This window comes from Crocuta crocuta, unplaced genomic scaffold (genome assembly GCF_008692635.1).
Source record: "Crocuta crocuta isolate KB4526 unplaced genomic scaffold, BGI_CrCroc_1.0 scaffold359, whole genome shotgun sequence".
In the NCBI taxonomy this organism is placed as follows: Eukaryota; Metazoa; Chordata; class Mammalia; order Carnivora; family Hyaenidae; genus Crocuta; species Crocuta crocuta.
Window position 1 is genome coordinate 1,434,374 of NW_027528877.1, and position 6,115 is coordinate 1,440,488.

Genomic DNA, 6,115 nt, shown 5'->3' on the forward strand with positions numbered 1-6,115 from the left:
TCAATAAAAAGCAAACTGCTACTAACAAATTGTAGAAGTACTGAGCTAACATTTTAATTTTTAGATAAATGAATCCTTTGGCATCATCATGGCCCCACACAGCAACTAAAGTTCAGCACTCACTTACTGCAGAGCAGGCTCTTTGTAAAGTGCCTCTCAGGCACTCTTTCATTCTATCTCAAAACACCCCAAACAGGCACTCTGCTCAGTTGTAAGATACTTAGGGATAAGAACTATTTAGAGAGTCAACGAGGCATTTAGGAGGCAACATTTGAATCCAGAACCTATACCCTTGTCCACTAAACTTAACATCAAATTTAAATCCAAATTTGCTCCAAATTAAATTTTGCACCCTGATTTTATTTTAGAGGACTGGTCTGTGAAATGACTTATCTATAAGCCCTCTGTATTCAAAACATTTTTTAATAAGAGCATGAGGGAACCACATGCACGGAGAAAAATCAATAAAACTGACTTATTTTCAACAGATATCAAGAGCATAACAAGGTATTCAAACATCACTGGTGCTTTTTAGAAAATAAAAATAAAAATGATTTCCTGAACAATTGATAACATTATCAATGTATATATATACTTTTAAACTGAACAAAGTTATGCATTATTTTCTTAATGGTATTTTTTTCTTTAATCTCAGGAAAGCCTATCCAGTAGAAAAAAAGAATTTTTATTCTTATAATTTAGGATATTTTACATTTAAACAACACTTCTAATTCCCTTGTTACTTTGCATTGCCTTTTATGTTTTATAATTTTAGACTTCCAGATTACAAAAGTATGAATAACTTTAATGGCTATAATGATTGTAGCATTTAATTCTCAGTATTACTGTGGCTATGCTTAAAATGTTAACAATAGTTCAATAGATAGTCCACCTTCTCAACCCTTTTTTTTTAATGTTTATTTCTGAGAGAGAGAGAGAGAGAGGCAGAGAGAGAGAGAGGCAGAGAGAGAGAGAGAGAGGCAGAGAGAGAGAGAGAGAGGCAGATGCAACGCGGGGAAGGGCAGAGAGAAGACAGAATCTGAAGGTAGCTCCGGGCTCTGGGCGGTCAGCGCAGAGCACAACGTAGGGCTTGTCAAGCCCACATACTGAGAGATCATGACCTGAGCCGAAGTCAGACACTTACCGACTGAGCCACCTGGGGGCCCCCGTTTTTTTCCTCTGTTATACAAAGGGAAGAGTAAGCCTTCAGGATATGATGATGATGATTATGTATTTTGGGACTTCCACAGCAATAATCCAACAGTAAATGACAAAAATTCCACGGGTCTTTCAGGAAGGCAAGACACATGGCTCTCGGGTTGTGGGCCGTGGCCCGACAAAAGCCATCCACTCCATCAGCAACGTCAGGAACATGTGTTCTGGCTGGACTGGTCAGATCCAGACACTAAAATCTCCTCTTCCATCTCAGACATTCCAAACACACCCAAGATTTAGATCAGACATTTTAATGCAAGAGATAAGAATGAAGTTAAAACCACCAAACACCAACACCAATCATGGGAGTGGATGTTGTCACAGGCTCTCCATGGGTGCTGCCCCAGGCCTTGAGGAAGAGGTGGGGAGCAACAAGGTCAGCTAGACCAGAGAAGCAGCCAGGCCATGCGGGCCACCAAAGCCTTCTCAGGCTTCCGCTCTCTCCTCCGCTCCTCGTGATTTCTCTCATTTCACGGCACTTACCTAACTACATTCATATTAATTTTTTATGGATGAAAATGCTAAGTTTTTACATTTATGCCTGCTGTTTATTCTCAAATAAGATCACTGAAGAAGGGAGTGCTATCACCATAGGCACAGCATGTGGAAGCTCACTTTCTATGCATATCATCCTAGACTGTCTTATGGATCTATTTTTGTGTCTGTATTTTGAATCTCTAATTATGTAAGTTCCTTTCATTAAAGAATAATTCACAGGTATTTCTTCAGTCCCCCAAGTTCCTCACACAACTGCTAAAGCATATATAAATTCTCAATCCACATATTTTGCACAGCTCCTGTGAAATCCTTAGGAGTATAGGCATATCTGTTGTCCAAAACACTGGCGCTCTCTCTCAAAAAAAAAAAAAAAAAAAAAANCTCTGTCTTCCTCCCACTGAACATTCTAGTCCTCTGTCCTGTGTCACTAAGCACTTAGAGGACACTCACAGGTACTCTGGGTGCAAAAGCTCTATATGATGGTTATTATGTGTCATCTATTTCCCATCCTACATTATGGATTTATTTTAGGCAAAATTTTTGTCATTTTCATTTTTTATTCCATTGGTACTAGAAGAGTCAATAAGTAATTTTTAAAATGACAAAAATAAAGACTAAGTGGGTATCTAAGGAAAAGTACTCAGATATTCATGAGAATACTTCTAGAGAACCCCATGATGAATTAAACTAGTCAAAGATTTAAAGAGTTGGGGCTTTGTTTTGTTTTGTTTTTTAAGGCAAAGCTTTTCCATTAACCAAGGACAAAGACACAAGTTCCAGCAGGGGTTAATACTAGAAGTTACACCAGTTAAACCAAACATTTTTCATGTGAGCTAGGAGCTCCAAAAGTGAGAGACAACGTAACTGCTGGCAGTTGCTATGGTAGCAAAAATAAACCTTGTACAGATATTCCAGTCATCCCTTAACTATGCTTTCTACTTGCTGGATGTTTTCAATGGTGTTTGAGCCCAAGAAAGGAAAAAAAAAAAAATGCTAAGGCTTATGCTCCAGGAAGAAAATAGGAAGCTCATACCAGAGCTACAGCTGTGGTCTTCTTTGATTAATAAACAGCTAGAGGAAATCCCCAACCCCTCCCCTGGGCAGGGGGCGAATTTTTTTCACCAGAAAGGTATAAAACAGGCAGCTGAAGATACAGACTGAAGTAAAGCAGTAACATTAAAAAAATAAATCTAGGGGGAACTGGGTGGTTCAGTCGGTTAAGCGTCCAACTTCGGCTCAGGTCATGATCTCATAGTTTGTGAGTTCAAGCCCTGCATCAGACTCTGTGCTGACAGCTCAGAGCCTGGAGCCTGCTTCGGATTCTGTGTCTCCCTCTCTCTCTGCCCCTCCCCTGCTCGCACTTGGTCTGTCTCGTTCTCTCAAAAAATAAACATTAAAAAAAATTTTTAATAAAAAAATAATTCTTGTTAACAAAGCTGACCTTGATGCATGAGGAAACGAATCAGGAATATCTCAACACACAGGTTAAAACTCCATGAACCTGGAAGGCTCCTTCTACATTGCGAGTCCCTTTAGATTGCCCTTTTCAACAAGGTATTTTACACACAGGACAGGAATAGACTCATGCTACTTAGTACAGGAAATGAACTGAAATACGCAGTCCTGCAATAAATATACAAAATAACATATGTACAAAGCATCTCAGTAGTCATGTCAAATACAACAGAGGATATATATCTGGGGAGAAGTATGAAGAAAGCATCCTGGAGGAGGTGAGGGTTGACATGGCCTTATGGGAGGTTGATTACAGATGATTAGATGGACTGGGAGAGACATTTCTGGAAAACACAAGCACGGACAGGCATAAATAGGGCTTGGAGAATAGCAACTAGCTCAGTTTATGAGTAGTCTAGCAAGAGTGGCTCAAATAGACACTGATAACACTAACAAACAGCAACAAAGTCTCAAATCACATCACAATGAGCCTGAATGAAGTCCATTTCTTTTTCTTTTTAAATGTTTATTTATTTTCAGGGTGAGAAGAGAGGCCGAGGGAGGGAGAGAGAGAATCCCAAGCAGGCTCAATGCTGTCAGCATAGAGCTCGATGCAGGGCTCAATCCCATAAACCATGAGATCATGACCTGAGTTAAAATCAAGAGTTGGACACTTAATTGACTGAGACACCCAGGTGTCTCTGAATGAAGTCTATTTCTTGACTCCATACCTCTCAGCCTCAGATCCATAATTACTGCCACCAAGTAGCTTAAGTTTCACTTTTCCAGGTTCTTTCTCACCAACCCCAACCTATTTAAATAGGAATTCTGAAACTGCTGATTCCCACGAAGATAATAAATATTGCCTTTACCTCAATTATGCCATCTCCATCATGAATGCCATTTTCCTTCTGCCTTAGCAGATCAGAGAAAGGGAGTTTGCATCTTTCTGAATCTCTTCTGCACCTTGCACAGGAATGTGTTACTGTAGTTCATTAACAACACTTCTCTTCCTCCCAGGGCCTGGCCATCTGGATATACTGCCACTTTATCCATACTAATCACTTAGGCTGCCTTCTACAAACATTGAGGAACTTGACATCTGGCTCACACTAAGCTTACCCTACCTTCTGCTGTCACTACTCTATAAATTTCAGTGTCCATATTGATTGTCCATTCAACACCCTACCTAGTTCAGACTTCTTCATACCTGTACTCCACCACCACAGAATCTTGTAATTACCTGAAATTTTGCCACATCGGCTATATCCAACTTTAATCCCTATCCTCTGATTATAACTTCTTACACCTTTTTGAATCTGTAGCCATCCTCCACACCCCATGAACCTGACCCCTCAAATAAATACCCCAGCATTTCCTTGTCATCCACCATATACTACTTGGCAAATACCTGAGTCACACTTTCCATTCCAATTTTGATTATTTTGTATTCTTTATCCTCCAGCTTATTTGGCTCATAAATCACCAAATTGGAATTACTAAAATAATAATACCTTCCCTACTCTCATAGGAGTCATCTGAAGAAAGTAAACCCACTGATTTCAGACTGTCATCTCTTATGATTTAGTTTTCTAAATTTCTGTAACCAAACCAGAAAGAAACTATTAGAATTTGAAAATATTTCTTTATATATCAGCCACCATAACAAATGCTTATTAGTTACTTCCCCCCAGCCATTTCATACTTCATGTACAATTTAACAGTCCTGGTGACTAGTTGGGATGGATTCCCATTAGCTAGCCACATAAGCGGGCTCTAATTGGCCTAAAACAAGTAGCACAATCCTACAACCATACTACTGAGATTGATAATAACTCAAGACCAAATCAATCAGGTTGGCATTACTCTAGCCACAGGCACAGCTATGGAGACTGACTTATAGTTGGCCCAACCTGCAGCCCAGGAGTTTTTCTGACACTCAAGGTAAGAGACTGCCCTAAGAAAGACATGTGACATTTGGAACTGCTTCAGTCATTGTTCTATGATGTAGCAGAAGGCCTTAGTTGAAACCCAACTTTTCTCTTGTTCGTCCTCTTTCACCATCCCCTCCTTCTGCATCTCCTCATTTTAATCTAGAAAACAGTGATAATAATAGCTTCCGTGGAAATTATGAAAATTACATGAGATACATGCAAACACCCTTCCACTGGGTTATCTGTCCCACTTTCTCCCTCCAGTAACACCCATCAAGTGGAGAACTGAAATAGGAGATACTACAATTTATTTAGGCCAATTCAGTTCCATGGTTGGTGGCATGTTGGTGGTCGAAAGTGGCCAGATGGTATCAAACTCCAAGGAAGTGAGAATTCTTGATTATTTATATCCTCTCTTCCAAGAGTATATAATAATATGAAGCAAAAAAGAATCATAAGGAAAACCAATATTAATATTACCTCTGTGCCTGGGAGAATAAATATCTTCCAAAGGAAATGCAATATTTTTGAAGAATAAAGTAATGTGAAGAAGCAGAAGGTGTGTAAAGTTGAAGCTGTGTTTGTCACAGAGTACAAGTTCAGAAGATATAGCTGAATATGGAGCTAACCCATTAATTCTGAAAACTCTATTTTTAGACTTGTATTATTACTTTCAAATTTCAGAACAGGTGAAAATATAAGACTAATTTAATTACTACTTAAATATCTACCTGAAAACCTATAATCAGCAAACCTATTTCTCACATCAGAATCTAGATTGTAATTGCAGATATTCTCTGCAATTACCCCTTTTACAGGACATTTTAAAAAATAAGTAATTATTGAGTACAAGTGGATAATTCTCTGCTAAGATTATTACTTACTTTCCTGCTCTCAGGTTGATGGATGTTTTACACATAGTGGACTGATTGCGTAACTGTGAACACTTCCAAAATGCCCAGCTGGGTTGGGTTTTTTTTGGGTTTTTTTTTTTTTTTTTTTTTTAATCTTCC

General features: G+C 38.8%; 1 protein-coding gene across 4 annotated transcripts in view; it reads right to left on the reverse strand.

Annotated features, from left to right (window-relative positions):
• The window catches only part of COBLL1 (cordon-bleu WH2 repeat protein like 1), a 158,253-nt gene that overhangs the window by 97,580 nt on the left and 54,558 nt on the right, over positions 1-6,115 (reverse strand). The window contains exon 1 of one of the 4 annotated variants that reach the window (XM_077756767.1): positions 1,145-1,357. The exons of the other annotated variants lie outside the window; for them this stretch is intronic. The gene's annotated coding sequence lies outside the window, so the exon portion shown is untranslated. Of the gene's footprint in view, positions 1-1,144; positions 1,358-6,115 lie in introns of those variants that run through there. 4 annotated transcript variants of the gene reach the window in all.